The sequence below is a fragment of the Sciurus carolinensis genome, chromosome 3 (genome assembly GCF_902686445.1).
Source record: "Sciurus carolinensis chromosome 3, mSciCar1.2, whole genome shotgun sequence".
In the NCBI taxonomy this organism is placed as follows: Eukaryota; Metazoa; Chordata; class Mammalia; order Rodentia; family Sciuridae; genus Sciurus; species Sciurus carolinensis.
In genome coordinates this window covers 162651314-162673968 of record NC_062215.1, presented here as the reverse complement: position 1 = coordinate 162673968, position 22655 = coordinate 162651314, and the positions used below count along the sequence as shown (strand labels likewise).

Genomic DNA, 22655 nt, shown 5'->3' with positions numbered 1-22655 from the left:
GGCCATGCAGTAAGGACTTGATGAAATGGGTGTGTTCATGTAGCATCTAACATCATGCCTGTGACACAGTCTGATCTCAAGGGTGGCAGTGACTTCATCTTTATGTCTTCTTGTCTTTGCTGTCCTGTCTGCCCAGGAAGCTTTTCTTGCCACCATGATCTTTCTGGGAAAACTTCCCTAACCCTCAACCTGTTATATACACATTCCTTCAGGTGGTCACACTCTTACAGGACAATGGGTTGAATAGTGTCCTCCCAAAAAAGACACATGGAAGTCATAAGCCCCGTAGAGGGCATGCGACCTTACTTAGAAATAGAATTTTGGCAGAAGTTATAAAGTGAAATGAAGCCATTAAGGAGAGTCCAATATGACTGGAGTCCTTATAAAAATGGATATGTGGATACAGAAACACACACACACAAATTATAGACACAGGAGAAGATGCCATGTGACTGGAGTAACATCTGTAAGCAAAGAAGCTCGAAGGATTGCTGCCAAACACCAGAAGCCAGAGAGCAAGGAAGATTCTTCCTAGGGGGTCAGCAGAGATGCGTGGATCTGCTGACAACTTGACATTGAACTTCTAGCCTCCAGAACTATGAGATAATGCATTTCTGTTGTTTTAGGCCACTCACTTTGGGCAGTCTGAAGAAAACAATACAGGTAAGTTCTCATTGACACTTCCCTGTGGCACAGGACTTTTCTTTACACGTCTGTCTCCACTACTAGGTAGCACACTTATCTCTGTGTCCACAGGCATATCCCATAGGTCTGCTGGGAGATGGTTGGCCATTGCTCCTTAACTGAATTAAAGTTCTTTCGCCCTACACTCTGTAAGTGCATGTAATGGCTTTGTCGTTTGTTTTAGTCAGCTTTGTTGCTGCTGTGACCAAAAGACCTGACAAGAACAATTAGAGAAGGAAAAGTTTATTTTGAGGCTCACTGTTTCAGAGGTCTCAGAACATCATGGCATAACACTACGGTGGAAAAATACGCTGCTCGGGACATGGAACCAGGAAGCGAAGAGAAAAAAAGAGACTGGTTTCCTCACCAGGAACAAAATATAAACCCCAAGGGCACATTCCCATTTATCCATCTCCTCCAGCCACACCCTACCTGCCTACACTTACCACCCAATTAATCCCTATGACAGGATTAGGAATTAGGTTAAGTTCTCATAACCCAATCATTTCACCTCCAAAGGTTCTGGCATTGTCTCACACATGAGCTTTTGGGGAACACCTCATATCTAAACCATAATCTTGGCCCAGTGATATTACATCTTCAGGAGGTCAAAGTTGGGCTATATTTTCTGTTTCTGTGTCCTACAAATTAAATCCTCAACTAGCAAAGGCTCAGTGGTCAGCCATGAGGTCTGCTTTCTCTTGAATTTATAACTCTCTGCTCCTACTTCTTTCTCATCTCAAGCTGGGCTGGCTGCTGCCTGGCCCTGTGGCACCTTCAACATCCCTTGCCCAACTGGTCTCCCATCAGCAGTTCCCTTTCTCTTAAGAACAGCCAAGAAAAAGTTGAAATGCTCAAAAATACCTTTTACCAAGAGAAAAAAAGCCAATGGAAAAGGAAGTAGAAATGGAAGCCTTAAAGCAAGCAGGTAAAATGGTCCAGAGTCCCATCCTCAGCACCAGCCCACAAACAAGACACCAGCCTCCCACTTCCCATCCCCACCTGTGGCCCAGGTGGGACCTTAAACTAAGTTGTTCATCCTTCTAAAATCAAAAGAGAGTTAGGTCCTCTTTGCTGCCAAATCTGGTGGATGTTGCTTCCCAGTTGTAACCTCCAGCTTCAGACTCCTTGAAATGCATCCTAGCCCCTCTGGGTTCTTCTGAGATCTGCTCTGGGCTCTGCTTTGCTGAGTGTGAAGGAAGTCCTCACCCCGACCTGACTGGACAGTTCCAGCCTTTCCACCTCTCAACAGTCAGCAGTTCCAGGAAGCCCCTCTTTCTATTGCCCCCCTTCTCTACTTTTTACAGATGCTTGTTACATATTCACCAATTGTATGTCAAGATCAGGTCTGCCTTCATTCTAAGTAAAGAAAGTGACTTCATTTATTTATTCAACAAATATTTATTACAATTAAAGTTTGAATGGTTTCCTCCAAAAGATGTTGAAGTCCTAAGCTCCAGTACCTGTGAGTGTGACCTGATTTGAAAGTAGGAGTTTTGCGGATGATCCAGTTAAATTGAGGTCATTGGGGTAGGCCTTAATTCAATGTGACTGGTGTCATTATAAAAAGGGAAAGTTTGGACACAGACACATACAGAGGGAAGAAAATGTGAAGACCAGGAAGAATGTCATCTATCAGCCAAGGAATGTCTGAGGCCACCACAAGCTAGAAAGGTCTGGAACAGATTCCCCCTCTCAGCCCTCAGAAGAAACCAATCCTACCAGCACCTTGACCTTGGAATTCTAGCCTCCAAAACTGCGAGGCAACTTATTTCTGTTGGTTAAACCACACAGTTTGGCGGGGGGCAGGAGTGGGTTATGGCAGCCCAATGCTAGGAAAGGAACACTAGGACCGACCAGGAGTCAAGTACCTTCTAAGATCAAAACTCCATGGCTTCCTAGAGTTTATGTTCTTGAAGGAGACAACAGAACAAGAAACAAAGACCCAAATGTGCAGAATAGTAGGTGACAGTAAGTACAGTGGAGAAAAATAAAAGGGAGAAAGGAATTGAAAGGTGTCAGGAATGGGAAGTGTTGCCATAGAAAACACCTCTCTCTGCCGAGGGCTGTCCACCAAGAGCACGTTGCAGCAAAGACCTGAAAGAGTGAAGGAGGGATCCAAAGAGATACCCACAGCTCTGTGGTCCAAGTAGAGGAAACAGCACAAGCACTGAGTGCCACTCATATGCCACAGAACTCAGCGGGGGTCAGGCAGGAGGGGAAGGGTTGCTGGAACAGCCTGGAGTGCATGTTCTGACATCGGCTCCTGGTGAGATGATGTGCAGACTGTAAAACTGCGAAGAGCCTTCACTATGAATGATGCCTTTTCAATACGTCTGTAATTGATGATTGATTGTGCAAGTCTGGTAAGAGTGTCAACTCATTTCGTCTATTGTTTGAGTTACACTATGATTTTTATAAACTTATTGTGTCATTTTCCCCATTTTTAATCAATGTCAGAGCCCTCTACAATGGAAGAAGAGGCCCTGCCCTCTCTGACCTCTGAGGTCCTGATACCCATGTCTGGCAATGGGTTCTGGCAGTGAAAGAAAAACAATGTGCAGTCATCGCCCTGGAGAATAAGAGGCCTCGGTAGGGGAAGGGGGAATGTAAACAAACCAGTCAATACGACATTGTAAATACTCTGTGAGGAGCTTAAGAGAGGCCTTTGGAGAGCTTGTGAGTGGAAAAAAAAAAAAATTTAGTACCCGAGGATCTACAGGCAAAATTCTATATGAACTAGTTGTTTCCAGTTACCATGGCGCATTACTTGCTCAGTCAGGCCTGATTTAAAGCACAAATCTATCCCGTATGGCTTCATTCTCCTCTGAATGACAGGGTCTCCTTACCCAGGACCCTTTGGGGTCACCTTCTTAAAAAGATGTAGGAAAAATCTTCAGCCAAAGGAAGCTGCAAAGCCCTAAATCTCTTAGCTCCCAGGTCCTCAGCTGAATCCTTGGTCTACTCCTGAGCAGCATGCCCAAGATGCTACTAGCCTCCCCTTGACCTCGCCATCTCCCTCTGCAACTCCTACCTCGGTGCCTCCTCACTGCCAAAGTCATCGAGCCTCTTCCCTCACTTGCCCCCACTTCCTCACCACCCCCCTCACCTGGCCTACCCTTCCTGCTTGGTTCTGTCTCCAGAATTCTGGCAAAACCCTAGGCCAAGTTGTCAAGCCCCCAAGGATTTTTGTTTCGGCTTTTCATTAGCTTCCTGCCCTGGTTACTGTCCATGGCACATGGACCATGGCCTCCTCCTGAAGGTTCCTCCTTCCACTTTCCAGATGAATCCTTGGTACAGCTCCTCTGCCCCAGGCCACTCTCGTTGTCTTCTTCTTTGGCTTCCCTTCCTCTTCTCCCCTCAACTGTGGGAATTCCCTAAACCCCAATCCAGTCCCTCTCGATCTACCACGCTCCTCTGTCGACCCTCTCATTCCCTCATCCCACGGCTTTAGCCCTCCTTGTACATCAGCTGCTCCACCCCTTACCTGGTCAGATAAATGGACAATCTACTGCTATTTTTTTTAACACAACTGCCTCAAACTCAACATCTCTCAGTGCGAACACAATGTCTTACTCTCCAAATCGTCCCCCATGGCTACTCATTCTTATTGCCACAGTCCTCTCTCCCGAAGACTGCACACACACATACACACACACACACACACACACACACACACACACAGTCACCAGGCACACCTTCCTCCTGTCATAAGACCTTTACATGGAAAGCCCTCTTCCTTTGGCTTCTGCTAACTCTGCTTCTATCACCCTCAGTTCTTTGTCCAAATATCATTAGGAAAATCTTTTCTCCCTCTCTGACTATAAAATTCACAATCTGTTGTAGGAGCTCAGAGTCCCCTTGCTCCTCTCCAGGACTTACCAGAGTTGAAATTTTACATTGTTTAATGAATGGATTGATGTCTGCTTCCCCCACCCGTTACCTCCAGGAAGGTGGAACCATGTCTGCTTTTGCTCATCACTATATTCTCTGCCTCTAGCATGGTATCTAACACTCCACAAACGCTCAATAAATATTTGTTTTCAAAAATGGCTTTCCTTATACCACTCTCTGCAGCAGACTTTATTTTGCAAAGATGCTCACAACAACATTTCTGGTCCTGCATGCTCTTCCTCCATCAAGAGGTGGTCTCTGCTTCCTCTTGCCTAATTTGGACAAAACTTTGTAAGTGCCTTGATGACTATGATCAGTGGGTAGGATGCTTCAGGACTTCTTACACTGGTAGGAAAGGCATCGCAGCTTCCTGGCTGTCCTGGGATGGTTACTCTTAAAACCCAGTTGCCATGCTATGAGCAAACCGGGTCTATGTGGAGAGGTCAAGAGCACATTCTGGAGACACAGCTGACTGCCAGCATCATATGCAAACACCTAAGCAGACAAGTCTTCAGGATGAGTCCAGCCACAGCCACTAAGTCACCAAGACCTCCAAGTCTTCTAGCTGAGGTCCCAGACACTGGAGAGCAGAGACAAAGCGCGCCTGCTGTACCAAGTCCAAATCACTGACACCCTGAACTTGTGAGCATGACAGATGGTTGTTTTATGTCACTAGGCTTTGAGGTGGCTCCCACTGAAGTGCCTCCCACTGTCTCTAGGACCCAGTCTGAGATACTTGTCTTGGCCTTCCGGACCCTCACAACCTGGTTCCAAATCTTTGTCTTCATTTCTGACCCTCTAGAGAAAACTTCTGTTCCTGTCGGATCGACTGTGCATTGTCTATCAGTGTCCTCCATCCTTCCTCCCATCACTCTGTCCACACTGTGGTCCATGCCTGGGGGGCCTCGTGGTGCAGCCTCACCAAACTTGCTTCGTCACTCAAGACTCAGCTGTCGGAACCCCTTCCCCAAAGCCTCTAGGAGCCCCCCGTTAAACACTGCTCCCAATCTCTTTGGCATTTAGACCTGTCATTATCTGTCTCAAACATTTTCTAAAAGGAAAAATCAGGATTCATGGTCTTACATTATTGTTAATAATCTGTGCTTTTACTGTCATGGATAATTTTATAAAGAAGCTAAAACTCAAATCCACCAAGTTATATACTTAACTTTGCCTTTGCTGCAAAGTATGAGTTCAAAAACCTCATAGATACTATAGTTAGCCCCTTTTACAGATGAGAGACTGAGGTTTAGAAAGATTCAGTAAATTGCCTATAGTCATATGCTTAATATTTGGCAGAACTGCAAATTAAATCCAAATCCTTAATTACTACTTCACCTGGTCATTAAGCATGTACCATCTTGTATTATGTTTTCATATTTCACTTTTTCTTTTATATACCAGTTCTTCTTGACAAAAAAGGAATGCATGTGCACGATCAAAAAAACATAGCACAAAAAATGTGATATAAACATAGGTCCCTCTCCAAACCCAAGCTCCATTCATCCCCGTCTCAGGAAGCAACAGATCTTATAGTTCCAGAAATATTATGTGTACACATAGGCATCCCTGTGTTATACAAATGGAGCATACTATTGACAACCATTCTCCTTTCATCTCTTTCCACAAGCATTCCACGTTGACATCTGTACAAGTCTCTCTATTCTTTTTCTCAGCAGCCTAATGTTCTATGGTGAGATTGAATTGTGGCATATTTAACAAGTTCACTATGGATGAACCTGTGGTAGACAGAAGCTAGAGAAAGACAGAGGGGGATGCAGGGTTCGATGGAAAACTACAGTAAAACGAGAAGGGCCAAGGCCAGACAAGTAGCGCTGAAGGAGGAAGTGCCTGATTCCCAGGGACGTTGCAAAGAAAGAGAAAGCCTGGCTGGGGAGTAGATGTGAAAGCAGAGGAGGCTCTGAATACAGTGTGTGAAAGGGGGGCAAGGAGAAGTGGGGGGAAGAGGCTACTGAGCTCCGACTCGGGTGAAAATTTGCTTCCACCCTCTTCCCCCATGACTTCACCGTCGTTCCTTATTCTTGTCCTCTTTTGCCAAACCCACCATTAAAAAAAAAAAAAAAAACTACCCCACCCCAAAGAAAACAAACATGTTACTATTTATTCATTCAGGAAGGCCCACTGGACACAATAGACAGCAACGCCAGGCTAATTAAATGAAATGGGGTAGGTGTAATTCAAAACGCCTCAGGAAAACATAATCTGCCACCAAAAAAATTCCCACCGTTCAGACCACAGGGAAATCAAACCAGCCTCCCTCCCAGGTTCCCAAGCAGAAAGGCTGGGACTCAGGGCCGTGAGACAAGAGAAGGTCAACGTTCTCCTCCCTCCCTTCCCAGCTCCGCGCACCCGGGCCCCCACGCCCCTCTGAGCCTGCTACCTGACATATCAAGAGCTGCTCCCTTTGTCGGCTGGATTGTTTAGCTAATTCGCCCATGGAAAAGGGTCGGTTCAGATTCCAGGCTGAGGCAACCAGACACTTACTGCAGAGCCAAGCCTGAGGACTGTATCTCTTTCACCACTTCCAGACACACAAACGGCATCCCTTCTCCCCATGGCAGGGAGGGACCCAGGGGTGCTCCAAGAGAGAGTCACCTCTGAATTTAGGTATGGACGGAGTGATGAGGTGAGCGCAACTTTAAGGATGCTCTCCTGGGTGACAAGGACCTAGCCCTCACCAACCACCGCCGTGGGACCCACCCTGGTTCATGTCTGCTGTGCACAGTGCAAGTTTGGGTCAATTTTTTGATCTCTAAAGTCTTCATCTCCTAATCTGTAAAATGGGGAAATTACCCCTCTCCCAAATGGGAGCACCCTTGGAAAGTACTCAGCATCCAGTAGGTGCTCCAAAAGTGTGACTCTGTTCCCTTCCGCAGAGAAAGGGTCTCCATCCAGCTGCTCCAAACCAGCTCCAGGGCTCCTTCCCAATGTCCAGTGTTAAGTGGGTGACCTCATGCAAAGGGTGATTGATGGGTACTAGGTAGGCCCTCCCCCACCCTGTTCGAAACAGTCCCCACGTCCCTGGTGCCAACGTCTAAAATACATCTGTCGTGACTCAGCTTTTAGGACCCACAGGCTCTCAGGACCCGTTAACTGCAGTGGCTCTCAGCCCCAGTTTCTCCCATTTGCAGAGGGGACGAGTGTGCTGACAACCTGAAGATGCAGCTCTCCCTGGAAAGGAGGTCAAGGTCCATCCTCAGAAGCAGAGCCACACTGGGACCCTCATTCCCTCTTTGTCAGGGCCAGACAAGAGCCACGGCCAGAGACTTTGGGGCTAGGAATAGCTCTTCCCCTCTCCTCTCCTCCCCAGCCCTCTCCACCCTGGGTGGAGCCAGGCCCAGGCACTTGACCTCGCCTCTGGGCTCTAGTTTCCAGCTATTTCATCACCTCTGGGTCCCTTCTCTGAACCCTCTCCAGGTTCCCCTTGTGCCTCTCGAGCTGCCCATCAGTCAACACCATGGTTCCTGCTCTGCACAGATGACTGTACTCGGAGCTGGACGAGGGACCGCAGCCAGTCTGCCAGGGTGGACAGAGTATCCTGGGAGATGACCTCACAAGCCCTCCTCGGGGAGTATTTTTAGGCACCACTTCCCTCCTCCCTGTCCCGCTCAGCTGAACTTCCAGTTGCAGCGCAGAACTCTCCCAAATCTCTAAAGGCACAGTCACCCTGACTGGTTTCCAAAAGCTCAACTACAACGACCCCTCCACTCAACTCCTCACCCTTTCCACGACCCTTCTTTTTCCAAAAATAAGGTTTGATCCCCACTTGCAGATATCCAGGAATTCCAACATCTCCCCATTGGCAACGGTTCCACCTGTGGCTGTGCCCCTTCTTTATGTGACTGTGATGTGGTTTCCTTTGTTGCTAATCTAGGTACAAGTCACATAACCTGGAATCTAGTGAGCAGGCCTTTTCCCCAGGGTGTGCGGAGACCCACATCCTCTCTGACAATTCCAAGTCAGTAGCATCCAGAGATCTCGGGCTCAAAGAAGCAGCAACCCACAGTGATAAGGACTTGAGGTTGGGTCCCAGGGTGTCAGGGGCTTCCTGTAGTCTCTCTTTCACTTTGTCTCTCTTTGGAGAAGTTGTTTACTCTAATTTCTATGCACGGTCTTGGATAATTCACAAATAGACCCAACTATACCAATAATATGCAAGTTGGGGGTAAATTGCTTGATCTATTTTTGCCCTCATCTCCTAATCTGTAGAATGGGGGAAATTATCCTTCTCCCAAATGAGAGCACCCATGGAAAGTTCTTGGCACCCTGTAGGTGCTCTGTTAAGTATGACTGTGTTCCCTCCCACCAGAGAGTATACCTACCTACTTCCATACCCACTCCAGTCCTTCTTTCCAGGATCCAGTAAAAAAGTGGGTGGCCTCTCAAGACCCTGAGATAGAAGGGATTCCAATGTTACCAGACCTGGTACCCCGTCTCCTCCTCATCATCATGCTCTGCCTTTTTGGCCCTATGCACCTGATCTAAACTGAGTTCTGAGAAAACCAGGCCTGTAATGATAAATACTAACAACTGAGAAAGTCCTTTACCACCAGGACAAAGGGGGAGGAAGGGACAGCTCAGGCTAGAAGGGTCCAGTCTTGCCCTCACACCTCCCCCAACTCCAAGAAGCCAGGGAGCCCACCGAGAGTGCCTCTGTATGTATACAGCCAGTGGAGAACTTTGCTAGGCAAACAGCTGGCACTCAACAAATACTTGCTGCTTCTTTCTGGATGGTCAATGCTACTCACATCCAGAACAGGCTGGAGTGGGAGGAGGCAGAGCTTTCCCCGGGCCCTGCTCAGCTGGATAGGATTTGAATCTGTGGCAAACCAGGGGCAGCTCAGCTAAGTTCAGAGCTTGGCATTGAGCACAACTCAAGAGTCTCAGGTGACAGATTTGTGTGTCTCCTCTGTGATATTCTTTCCCAGAATAGCTTCTGCCCACCCCACCCCTGCCCCCTGCCCACATTCACTGACAGTCTCTAGATCAAAGGCTCCATGGTGAGCAGTCCCCATCCCAGATCCTAAAGGCTCTCTTGCACCTCTGAGCGCCCTCTCCAAGCACTTTGCTCAGGGCTCTGGAAGGACTCTTATCTCCCGCCACCATAGTGCAGGTGGACCCCCAGGATGGCAGACCTTTTTGGCAGCCATTAGGAACATAGCTGCATCTCGTGGATTTGCAAAGTCAGAGCCTCCTGGCAGGAAGTCCAGACAGGCGACTGGAAGATAGCATCTTCCAGGGAAGATGGTCAAGAGGACTGATCCACACAGCATATAGGAGACATTCTCCAGGGGTCCCAAAACCCATCTAGGAGAAATTAGAAGGGCACTGGGTAGAGTTCCCAAAGACAAATCAGAGCAGGGATGTGGGGACATTCTGTAACCCAGAGTTCCCCCAATCAGGTGTGACACAGCAGACAGAATTGCATGGATGTGTTCAAGGCCCCTGCCAGGAATATGTGCCACATCACAACCTCCAGTCAGACCATCCTCAGATGCTCTCTGAACTCCCTCCCCCACAACAGAGGTAGAGGGCAGAGCCCAGTTCTGAAGAAGGGACCTCTCACCTGAGAATGTTCAGATTACTGAGATCAAAATGGCAAAGGAAGCCAAAGGCAGATGGCCAAGGCACATAGAGCATAGGGGCCGAGCTGGGGAACCCCAGTGCCAGGCTACCTGTGGCAGGTCTCAGCTCTGCTGCTCGCCTACCCAGCTCTCACCCTTCCATGCCTCAGTTTCCCCATCTACAAAATGAGGATAACAACACTGATCCTTCAATTTTATTGCATGCCTTAAATGAGTTTATAGAACGCAACATGTCTGCCCCACAGCCATTGTTATTATTCAGAAAAATACCCAAACCAGAAAATTCCAGGTGGAACTTGATGTCATTGTGAAGGCTTTAAGAAAGAAATGCCAGGGAGGGGTGAGAAAAGGAAGAGTCATATAGGAGATATAAGGAAACCCCCTGAATACATGCTGAAGTGAGAACAAGCAAGGAGGAATGTGAATTTTATGATTCCATCTGAGAAAAATAAATAAAACACAGATTTAAATATAGCACATTTTATACAAGGAATACTCATGGAAGTGGTAAGAGGATTGGGGCAGTGGGATGAGCAAAAGGAGAAAGGTTGCTTGTCACTATAAGCCCTTTCATGTTCCATAGTTTTCCCATGGGTATATAGTGCTTTTTATTTAAAAAAAAAAAATTAGGCAAATGATGGATGAATGGATAGATGGATGGATGGATACATGTAAAAACGAATGGATGGGTAGGTGGATAAATAGATGGGAAAGTGGGTGGAAGTGGGTGATAAATGAGGAAAAACTAAGACAATTGCTTAAACCCATTGTTGTGACTGGCTCTGTTATGCCAACCACTACAGAATGTGACGGTGAGTCTACCTTGTTTTCAATGCCGGGAATAAGAAAGAAAAAGAAAAGGAACCCCGGAAGTTTACCTTTGGGTCTATTGGAAATCCTTTACTCAATCACACCAACTGCCCCCTCAGTCTCACATGTCAAATCATTTATAAAGAGGGAAAGGGCAGAGGAAGGTGACCTGGTCACCTGGGAAGATACAGGAAGTAGCGCCATTGGGTGGAATAGGGACAAGGCAGTAGTGAGAGGGCCAGGTGTGCAGAATGTCTAAGAAATTGTCCCTCAATGGGAAGCTCCCTCAGGACTCCATGATGGCTGATCCCATCATCATGACAAGCACTGGAGGAACAAGAAGTGGCCTCTGGGGCTGAGATGGTAAAGTACTTGCCTAGTACATGTGGGACACTGGGTTCCATCCTCAGCACCCCAAATAAATAAATAAAATAAAGATATTGTGTTCATCTACAACTAAATATATATATATATATATATTTTTTTTTTTTTCAAGTAGCCCCAGTGATGCATCTCCTGTGGGGATTGAGTTCCAAAGTCAGTGTCCAGGGGAAAAACTCCAAGTGGTCAAGATAAGCTTTCGATTTCCCTCCACTGGAGAGCACACAACACCTCTCAGCATCTGTTTTGACTGCAGTGTAGGAAAAGAGATCCATTCCTTTGAGAATATAGCCAGCTAGTGGCTCAACTGTGGTTAGAGCCCATAGTGAGAACACCAGAGTCGTCCACCTGCTGAGCTGCTGCCCCAAGGTGATGTACCTGGGGACAGAGACCAGGAGGCAGTGGGAGATTGACAGCACCCATCTCCATCTCAAGCTCACATCAGTGTGCGCACCAGTCCAATTTACCCACTCTTTCTCCCTCTTTGATTATGTATATTTAACTTCCTATTATTCAATGTGACTCCCTTTTCATGGCTGTTCATTGCCTAATGACTGAAATAAAGCATCTAATAGGGAGAGGTAGCTGATCCAGAACCACCACTTCATGGGGAAAAAAGAGCATAGAAGAAAAGGAAGTGTTGGGCTCCAGGTCTGTCTCAGTGGTAGAGTGCTTGCCAAGCATGCGAGAGACCCTGGTTTCCACCCAAAGCATCACACAATATAAATAAACTCTATCATACTCAGTGACCAAAATCATTTTCAAATAAAGGAGGCAGATATTTACTCTTGTGGATGGACCTGAGTTTCTACAGCTGGAGGTCAGCTGGATCTAGAAGATTCTAGACTAAGCTATGCCAGGCAGAGAGGACAGATGAGACCGTGTCTTCTATCCCTAATTAGAATGAACAGAATAAGCAAGTACCCACCATTTGAACTGTGAGAACAGAAAGAAATCACTCAGCATCATCTCAGAGCCATTAATTTTCCTCCAGAAACCCAGAGGAGGTTCAGAGGGACAAAGAGAAGCATGTACTGCATCCCTGCCACACGGCAGGCAGACGGTGGGATCAGGGCTGAGGTGTCGAGCGAGGAGGCGCAAGGTCACAGGCCCAGAGAGGACTGTCCAACAGAAGCAGCCGAGAGGTGGACCTGCACCAACACCTGCTTTAATGTTTAGTGCAATGAACAAGTGCCAAGAGGGCACTGAAAGGAGAACCCAGGGAAGTGACAGATGTGGCTGTTCGGGTAAGGGAACTCCTGTGGTAGGAAGGGGTCCAAGGTGTGAGCAGCGTTGGTGTTCAGGGGGAAGGAGCTGAGGTGGCTGGCACCCAGGGTGGATGGCAGGGGTGGCACACAGATGTGGCTAGAGAGCTGAGGGTTGTCTTTAAAAGGAAAATATGGCGGTCCTGCTTGTTGGTTACTCAGATAAACTGCCCATTTTCCTGTTCTAATCTCTGCCAAGAATAGCCTTGAAGTTCCCCCAAATACTGCTCTTACCACATCACTCCAGAAACACTGGCATCAGCCTGCTTGTGGAGTCAAGAGCCCACTTGGATTTCTGAGGCTTGAGATTGGTGCCCTCTCACCTGCTCATCATTCTTCTGCAGGAATTCTCCTCCAACCAGGGAGACCCACTCCATGCCTCTCCCATGCCAAGACTACTCCTCCTTCTAGACCTTCACTGATAAGGTCTTGAGCCTGGAAAGACCCCAGGTTGCTGCTGCACTGCAACCCGGCCCCTTCCTCCTGGCCCAGCTCCAATTTCACCTGCTCTGTGAATCCACGCTTGACTGCGCCAGAGGTCTCTAACCTCCACTGCAGGGCCTCGAGCACTTTTTATTTTTCTTTAATAATAGCTTTATTGAAATTTAATTCACAAATCATAAGATTTGTGCATTTAAGATGTGCATTTCAATGGCTCTTAATGTATTTAGAGTTGTGCAACTATCCCCAATCAATTTTAAAACATTTCGTCACCCAAAAAGAAGCCTCCAAAACCAGGTGTGGTGGGACATCACCAATAATCCCAGCAGCTCTGGAGGCTGAGACAGGAGGATCACAAGTTCAAAGCCAGTCTCAGCAAAAGTGAGTGCTAAGCAACTCAGTGAGACCCTGTCTCCAAATAAAATACAGAATAGGGCTAGAGGATGTGGCTCAGTGGTCTAGTGCCCCTGAGTTCAATCCTCTGTACCCCCCCCCAAAGAAAAGAAGAAGAAGACCCAAACCAGACTCCCATCCCAGACTCCTCCACTCCCTCCCAACCCTCCAGATTAGCCAACCTCTAATCTATTTTCTGTCTCCACCGATATTGGTCTGGACCTTCCACAAAAACAATCATACGTATGTGGTCTTTTCACTCAGCATCATGTTCCCAAGGTACAGCTGTACTACAACATGTGTTGGGACTTCATTCCTTCTTATTGACAAATAATGTCCCATTGCTTGGGGACACCACATTTTGTTTATCTGTTCATTAGCTAATGAACATTTGCCTTGTTTCCATTCTTGGTCTATTATGAATAATGCTATGAACTTTCATGTACGAATCTTTGTGTGGACAAGTCTGCTCTCCTGGGTGTATATACCTAGGCATGCAATTACTGAATCTTACGGTAAGTTTGTTTAACCTTTTGGGGAATGGTCCACTTGTTTTCCACAGAGGCTGCACCATTTCACATTCCCACCAGCATGAGTGAGGACGTAAAGTTTCTGCACACCCTTGCCAACAGTCCTTGTTATTACCATCTGGCTTTTTGCTTTTAACCATCTCGTGAGGGGGAAGTGATATCTCATTGCAGTTTTAATTTGCATTTCTTGGACAGCAAATGCCGTTGAACATATTTCATGCATTTATTGACCATTTATATGTCATCTTTGGGGAAATGTGCATTCAGATCCATTGCCCATTTTTATGGGGTTTTTATTGAGCTATAAGAATTCTTTATATATTACAGATAAGTCCCTTATCCAAAATATGATTTGCAAAATATTTACTCCCATTCTGTAGGTTCTCCTTTCAGCTTCTTAAAGGTGTCCTTTGAAGCACAGAAGGTTTTAATTTTAGTGAAATCCATTTTAACTCTTTAACTCTTGTCTGTGTGTTCACTTGTCTATATGATCAGGATATTTTATCTTGTTGTCCCAACTAATAATGAGTGTTCATGAGCTGTGTTCTCCACATCCAAAGGCAGAACAGAAAATGAACCAAAAGCCAACAAGCCAAATGAGATGGTAGTAACATTTTGTTTGGGAAGACAGGAATGCATAGTGGAGAAGAGGAGGGGTCTTGATTGAGAGATGTGGGTTCAAACCCCAAACTCTACCACTTCCTACAAATTATGTGACTTCAGATAAGTTGCTAACTTCTCCAAAGCTTAGTGTCAAAATAGGTAAATATAAAATAGGTATAATAATGCCCACTGTAAGCTCGGGGCATGGCTAGTGGCCAAATAAAATCAGACAGAAAGCGGCCGAAGCAAGCTTTATTGGAATTTGGCTCTCGGGTGAAATTCTCAGCTGCCCCACCCCCAAAGGTCAGGGTAGGAACCGGAGAAAATTGCACATGACCGTGATGCCCAGGGTCTTTATAGGCCGGAATGGGCTGGGGGCCTGCTGAGTGACAGGTAATTAAGGGTCAGTGTAGTTTTCCTGCCCTTTTAATTGGTCGCTGTGTAGCGCACTGCCCTTTGCCTCAGTTGCTCTGCTCTCCCTCTTAAAGTCGCCCAAATTTGGACATAACACCCACTTTAAAGGGTTTGGGTGAGGACAAGGAGATTCTGCATGTGAGGGTTAGTAGAGGAGCTAGCACTGAGCAATAGTTAGCTTAATTGTGGACTTTTAATTTTCTTGGAATTAAATGAACTTTATATGATAAACACCAGTTATCTCATGCACTAATGGGTAGTATAGGCTTGATTTTAAGATTTAAAATATACAGAGCTCTATCCTTAAAGATTCTAACTGCAAATGCCCCACAGTATGAATTTCACATAATAAAACTATTGATGATGGAAAAAAGAGAGCAAAACTCCCATTTTATCCAACCTCTTCATGCTTCAAAGCAGAAAAGAGACTTGCCTCAAGTCACCAGGGGACTGGTAAGTACCATCCCACATCTCTTATGCAGTTTCCTGCTAAGGTCAAGAGATTCAACTAAGCATCAGTGTTGGCAGCTAAGCAAGGCAGGCACCTGCAGGGGCAAACTCCTCCACTTCTGGGGAGAAAGTTGCCTTCCACCTTTAAAAGACTGTAAATGCACCTCAAAGTTGTTCTTCTTTTTTGTTGCAGTTGAAACTCTGGAGAAATTCAGGAAGACCAAACAAGGTCACCAAATCACTCTAACTCATTCTTTTAGGCAGCCTTGAGTAAACTCAGCTCATTGTAATACTGAATTGATCATGCCCGGGGCGTTTGTGACTACCATCTTTCCTTTTTAAACACGTGATCTATAACCTTAAACTGAATGTGCTCGGAAATATGTCTGCCATCTTTCCTGTCTGAACATGTGCTCTATGACTTTATACTCAGCATGCTCAGAAAAGTACACCATAAACTGAGCATGCTCAGAAATGTGCCCACCCCTGCATTTGCTTTCCTATATGAACATGAATAGGCACCCCAAATATAACCCCCATGCTTCTCCTGTGTTGAAAATAACCCCAATGCTATCCTTATCTGCTGCAGGTAATAAATCTTCCTACACTCTTATCTCCTGGTTGTGCTTTTGGGCTTTGCGCTCACCAAGATGCACACTCATTGCATTTGGTTACACTAGGTCTGACATATCTTCAATACGTGAAAATATTTCCCTGGATGAACTATGAATCTGGTCAAATGTGAAGATTCACAAGTATTTATTTTTTTTCTTTTGAATCCAATTTGGTGTTTGGCAAAACAACTAGATAAAATATTGCTGGTCTGCCCCAGACCCACCTCCTCCCTGACATACACTGGACACCACACTGAGTTCTGTGCAAAAGAAAACCAGACTCCCTGACCTCTGAGACCTGACAGGAAGTCTGGCTGATCTACCTCCAGGCTTCAGGAATGGAGGGCAGAAGAGAGGAGAGGCAGGAGGGACCAATACAGAATGGGAGAGCGGTGGGGTGAGGGGTGGGGGGTGGGAACTGGGAAGAGTGTGGACATTAACTAGTAAAGATCCCGCTGGGTGTCCTAGGCTGCGTGGAGGTAGGGGCAATTGTGAATTTGAGTGCTGTTTACACTTCTCCTTTAATGCTAATCATGTGTTGGTTCAAGTGCAGTTTTGCCTTGGGGTTCCAACCTTGAGTTGAGATTGAGCCTCACTCCTAATGATAAACATATCAAATCCTAAAACCACTTTGTTGATTCTTAGGCACTGCTGGTGGCCCCATAAGACCAAACCTTGGGAAAACACTAGTTTTCAAAACTCTTGCACAAGCAGATCACCTCCCACCCCTATCTACCCCCACCTGGATTGGCAAATTGTGCTTCTCTGCTGTGGACATCATTGGTCTCCAAGTTTCAATAGGCAGGTCCAGGTAACTTCACTGAAAGAGGGTAAGACCAAATACAAACATAATTCCCTTTAAAGCTGACCTGGGGGCCTTCCTGTAGGAGCTATGGTTTGCCAGTCCTAAAATCTGCCCTGTGAGTGAATATAATCATGGAATTAAGAAGCCAGAAAAAAGGCACATTTCTCCAAAGAGAAAAATCTTCTAATAACTAGACTGGGGAGGCCTGGGGATCCTCCTTTCTCTTCATGCCTTTATTAGTCTTTGCACCTTCACGTTTCCTAGATTAATAGCTCTTTGGGGTGATGGGGTGGGGGTCATGACTCTTCCCAAAGCTTCTCTTTCCCACTCCTCCAGTTCCCGTAGGAGAAAGCCCTGGGGCTCAGAAACCAGAAAGGGAGCAACTGAAACCCCTAAAGCAGTTCCCCAGAAAGGCTGGCTGAGCCCTGGGGAGGCCGCTCCCCTCCCCCAAGCCCAGGCTGGCCCCAGCCTCACTCGCGCTGCCTGGGAGAGCTAAAACAAACAGTCTTTGGAAATTCAGTGAAAGGAAAGGCTGAGTCAGGCCTTCTGTTTAAACAGTCCCCACCTGTGCGCCCTCCTCCCCGGCCCACCCTGCTTCCCCCACTTCCCTTTCTCTTTTCTTTCCTTTTCCCCTTTGTTGCTCATTTTCAAAAGGGCAGAGTTGACAGCTTTGCCTTGAGCAAAGCCTGGTCCTGCTGACCCGGCTCTCCGTCCCTCCTCCAGCCCCGGTGGCCTCCCACCCCGGGGCTGCACGTGGCTGTCTGGCCTACAGAGGAGGCGGAAAGAAGAGAGAAGGGCCTTAGATCCCTCGAAAGTGCCCCATCAGCCTGGTCTGGCCCCAGCTCCCAGCTCTCAGCTCTAGACTCAGCAGGCCCAGCCCAGGCACCACTCTGCCCAGCAGGGACTCATCTGCCCAGCAGATGCCTGGGCAGGAGAGAGGAAGGAGGATGGAAGGAGGGAGAGGGAGCAGATCTAGTGGAACCTGACAGAGGATGAGCCTTCTAGTGACTGGAACCCTCAGTGACCCCATAAACTTGACGCAAGTGTAAAAATAACTTTTTAACATATGAGGAGATGAATTTCTTGCCCACTTTCAAAACTGAAGGAAAGGAATGCTTCCAAAGCCTCAGAGAGCCATGAGCCTTGAATGTGGATGAAGAGATCAACATGACCCTTTCTCATGCCGAAGCAAAAGTGAGATGACAACTCCCTCAATGAAGGGCTGTCCAGGACAAGCGAGCTAGAACCCCTTTTCCAACACGCCTCTCACACCAGGCACATCCCACTCCATCCAACCTCTTCTAAACTCTGTGGGGGCCCCTGCCTTGCGAGCTGAACCGTGAGAGAGTCCGTACACCACCTGACAGCAGGGAAATACATACCTGCCAACACCCGCTGTGAGCACGTGCACATGGAGGCACGCGCACGCACGCGTCTAACCAATGGTCTCCCCCAAACTAAGTGCCCCTCTCACCTGAGGGTGCCACGCCTCACCCATTTCTTTCCTCATTTTATACATAAAGATGGGAAAGAAGAAAGAATGGGTTGTCATCCTTCCAAAGATTTTCAAACATACGACCAAAGAAAACATGCCACTGACTGAGACCTTGGAAACACCACCAACCTCCCTCATTCATCCAACTGATATTTGTTCTGCAAGAACATTAGAAGTGTCACTCTAGGTCAGACCAAAGTTACCTTGCAACCCAATGCTGCCAGCTCCCCGGGGCAGGCGGCCACATCCCTAGCAGCACAGGCTGGGGCCGTGGTTCCCAGCCCATGTTCCCCGACCTTCAGGCCTGCCTCCAACCCTACATGTGTACTCTCGATTTTTCTGCCCAGGGTATCCACACTGACCGGGCAGTGATGACCAGGTGGCTCTGAGTCAACTCCGTCGTTTAACTCCATTTGAGCAGGTTTTGTCTGCTGTGAGTTAAGAGGACGAAGTGCGCTCCACAGAAAGGGACATGCTCAGTGGACCACGTGAAGTCAGAATCATGAAGAGATCTCCTCACCAGGATCGCAGCACTGAAAGGAACCCCAGAGAATCATGGGACAGACGCCAAAAGATAGTATCAACTGCGTTGTCACCAACAGAGACTCATTAAGCCCTATCTTAGGTTCTTAAATATAATCGTATCAAGCATGTTTTCAATATTATGCCACAAATAGAAAAAGGTTGGAAACTAGTGGGTTTGGAGCATATCCCGATCCCATCACCCTCAAGTAAGCTTTTTTGGGATCCGCTTGTACCACCTTTGAAAGATAATAATATCTACTCAATGTATTAGTGGGCCTGGAAAGTGTGTGCCCTTTTCTAGAAGTTCCCATTTTATGCTCCTAGGGATGCTCCTTTCTCATAAGGAAGGAATTGAAAATCACATCCAGGTGGACCCCATTTCATCCTCCAAAAGCCTCATAAATATGTACCGTATGATTCCTCAGCCTCCCCACTTTCAGGATGAAGAATTTTCTGTAAAAGTAGATGGCAGGTCTCCCATGAGCTAGATCACCTGGGGACCATCTATTCTTTTTATTCAAGACCAGAATGAGTTTGTACCACAGCTGCAGAACACCAACTCCTGGTCTCAATGTCCCTTTTGCCAAAACTCACTGACGGGCCCCTCTCTGTCACAGCTAATGGCCCTGTCTCCAGACAATGGTCTGCAAAGACTCTTAGTTTCTGTTTCTAGGGCTGCAACACTCCAATAAAAGTTAAAGAAATCTTGCCTGACCCTAAAAGTCAAGATGAAAAAGTTCCCACCTCTCAAATAGGTGCAATAAACTTAACATATATTTTTAATTATAAAAGCAATACAAGTTCACTGTAGAAACTTGGGAAATTGAGAGAAAGCAACAAGAAAACCAAATTCCCTCATATTCTCTGCATATATCTGTATATAGATATTTTAACACAATCAGGCTCACACTGCAAAATACCCCACCTACGTTTTGGATGTAGTAAAAAGACATGAACATTTCAACAAAGACGTTCCCCTTGACCAAACTTAAGCCAGGATAACTGTTTTAGTCAGTTTTTTCACTGCTGTGACTAAAGGACCCAACCAGAACAACTGTAGAAGAGGAGAAATTTCTTTGAGAGTTCATGGTTTCAGAGGCCTCAGCCCATAGACAGCAGGTTCCATTCCTCAGGTCTCAAGGTGAGGCAGAACAACATGGCAGAAGAGGGTGGCAGAGGGAAGCAGCTCACACGATGACCAGAAAGCAGAGAGAGGCCTCCGCTTGCCAGATACAAATATATACCCCAAAGCCACGCCCCCAATTCCCCACCTGTTCCAGCCACACCCCACCTACCTTCAATTGCCACTCAATTAATCCCATCAGGTGATTAATTCACTGATTGTGTTAAGTTGAAACCCAGTCATTTTTTTTTCTCTGAACCTTCTTGCACTGTCTCACACACAAGCTTCCAAACCTCGCATCCAAACCATAACAATAACTTTCAGCCCTGGAGTCTTTGACCTTGGCATCTGTCCTTGTCAATCCTCTATCACCCAGGTGCATTGAGTATCTTGCTTAGTCCATTTAGAAAGAATCCCCTCGCCTTGACAGCTGATCAAATTCCTCATCTGCCCCTTTGGTTTCTGATCACTCCAGCCTGGCTTCAGCAAGCATCCAATCTAGTGTCCTTAGCCAGAATTCTCCCTTCCTCCTGATGCCTCTTAGTAATTTTCCATCCACTGACCCCACCCCACCCTGCTCCAAGGCTATAAAGCCCCATTGGTCTATGTTGTACTCAAAACTAAGAGCCCGGTTCTGTCCTGAGGTCTCTTATTCCCTAGCTTTGCCTGAATGGAATCTGTTTTTACCGTATCACCACTGTCTAGCTCTCGTTTTCTCTAGCGATTGTCTCCTGTCGTTTATGTGCATTTCCTCCAACATAATTGTTCATGGCAACTGACATTCTACCATGTGGATGTATCCTGATTTTTTAAACTGATCCTTTTTTATTTGTGGTTTAGTCCATTTTTAATTTTTCACTACTTCAAACTGTCTTCTCAAAAAACATCACATAGTACGCCATGATGAAAAAGGTTATCAAATTTAAAATGACTCATAGAATGCTAATTTCATGAATGTATGACAAGTATCTAATTGACATCCATTTAAGCTGATGACTTTACCAGTAGCAATGACAGAAACAAACAGAAAGTCCTCAATTCCTATGAGGCCCTAAAGATAGTGCTGCTTCAGTGGGTTTGGAGATGAAAGTACATCAACCAACTGCACAGACTTTACCAAATCTAAAATAAATGCTTGGGAAGATTCACCACTGAGTTAGGGTCCCACTGAAAAAGAAGATATCATCATTTGTAAACAGCACTTGGGTTATTTCAGAGACCTAAATCCAAGGAAGAAAGTATCGCTGAAGAGATGCTGGCCAGGAACAGAATCCATGAGCCACTGGGTGGCAAGCAGTCCTCCCTAGAACCCAGGCCTATTTTTGGAACACTGAGAACAAATATTCCATGACCGTGATGAACACCAAGCTGGCCTCCCTGGGGAAAACGAGGCTGGGATTGCCACATCACGGCCATTTCACTAGGCCGCCTGTTATCTTGAAATGATGCAACGGGCCTGTGGACCCAGCGCGTACCCTGCAACCTCCGCTCCCTGACCTGGACAGGGAGGTGTTCCATCATCCTCCTGTACACTTGCAGAGAGTTCTCTCTGCCCGAAACACCCTTGCCTTCTCAGGGAGACCTTCCCGAGCTCCTGAGGAGGAGAGGCAGCCTCCAGAGCAAAGCCTCCTGGACCCGCCCCACCCCCACTGTCGGTGTAAACCAAACCTCTTCCCCAGAGCGGCTTGGTAAAGACAGAATCCTGGAAGAGGGCTCCTCGCCTGGTGTTGCCACCTCCAGGAGCCAGAATCTTGATGATCAAGCAAGCTTCCGCGGTCTGGTAACTACACCCTTTAACTGTGACACCTGACACTGACCTTTCTGAAGATGGTAAAAGGATTTCATGAGAACGGCGGAGGCCAGAGAGGTTAACAGCTTGGAAATGTCAGCTTCATTCTCTACTGCGCCCCTGAGGCGGGTGTTCTCTAGGCGTGGCCAGCTCCCCCCATCTGCTCCAGGAAGACCCTCAACCTCAGGGAGCAGCTGAGCAGGCCTGGCCTTCTGGCCTCCAAGTTGTCCTCGCCTGCGTATCTCACATCCCCAGCTCTCAAAGTTTATTTTTAAAACCTGCTCTAAAAATAAATAAATAAATACACCCTGCCTTCCTAACAACACGTGCAAATCACAAGGCCCTGTTGGTTCAACCCAGCAGCTTTCTCTCTAACCTGGGCTTTGAGATCTCGGACAGCCACTGTCCTCCACTGCCTGGTTTGGAGGATCCTTTCTAATCTTTTTGGCGGGAAAGGGAAGTTCCTACCTGGAGACTTGGCTGGGAAGAATGGGCTGTTCATCTCAGGACCCATTGCAACTTAGGAGCATTACTGTTGAACGACTTCATATCGGTTTGCTTGCAGACACCAGAAATCGTAATCACACTGTGGGGGTTTTGTTTGTTTTTTGTTTGGTTTGGCTTAGTACTGGGAATTGAATCCAAAGGTGCTTTACCACTGAGCTACATCCCCAGTCCCTTTCTTTCTATTTTTTTTTATTACATTACTTCATTTTATTTGTTCTATTTAGTTGTACATGACGTTAGAATGCATTTTTACATTTTGATAGATCATACATAAATAAAATGTAATCTCTCATTTTTCTGATTGTACATGTTGTAGGATCACATCA

The 22655-nt window shown here is 46.6% G+C and overlaps 1 long non-coding RNA gene across 1 annotated transcript in view; it reads right to left on the bottom strand.

Moving 5' to 3' along the window:
• LOC124980818 (uncharacterized) overlaps nt 1-22039 on the bottom strand; it is a 58797-nt gene extending 36758 nt beyond the window's left edge. The window contains exon 1 of the long non-coding RNA XR_007107877.1: nt 21851-22039. This is a non-coding gene — a long non-coding RNA (uncharacterized LOC124980818). The remainder of the gene's footprint in view (nt 1-21850) is intronic.
• Between the last annotated feature and the right edge of the window lie 616 nt (nt 22040-22655).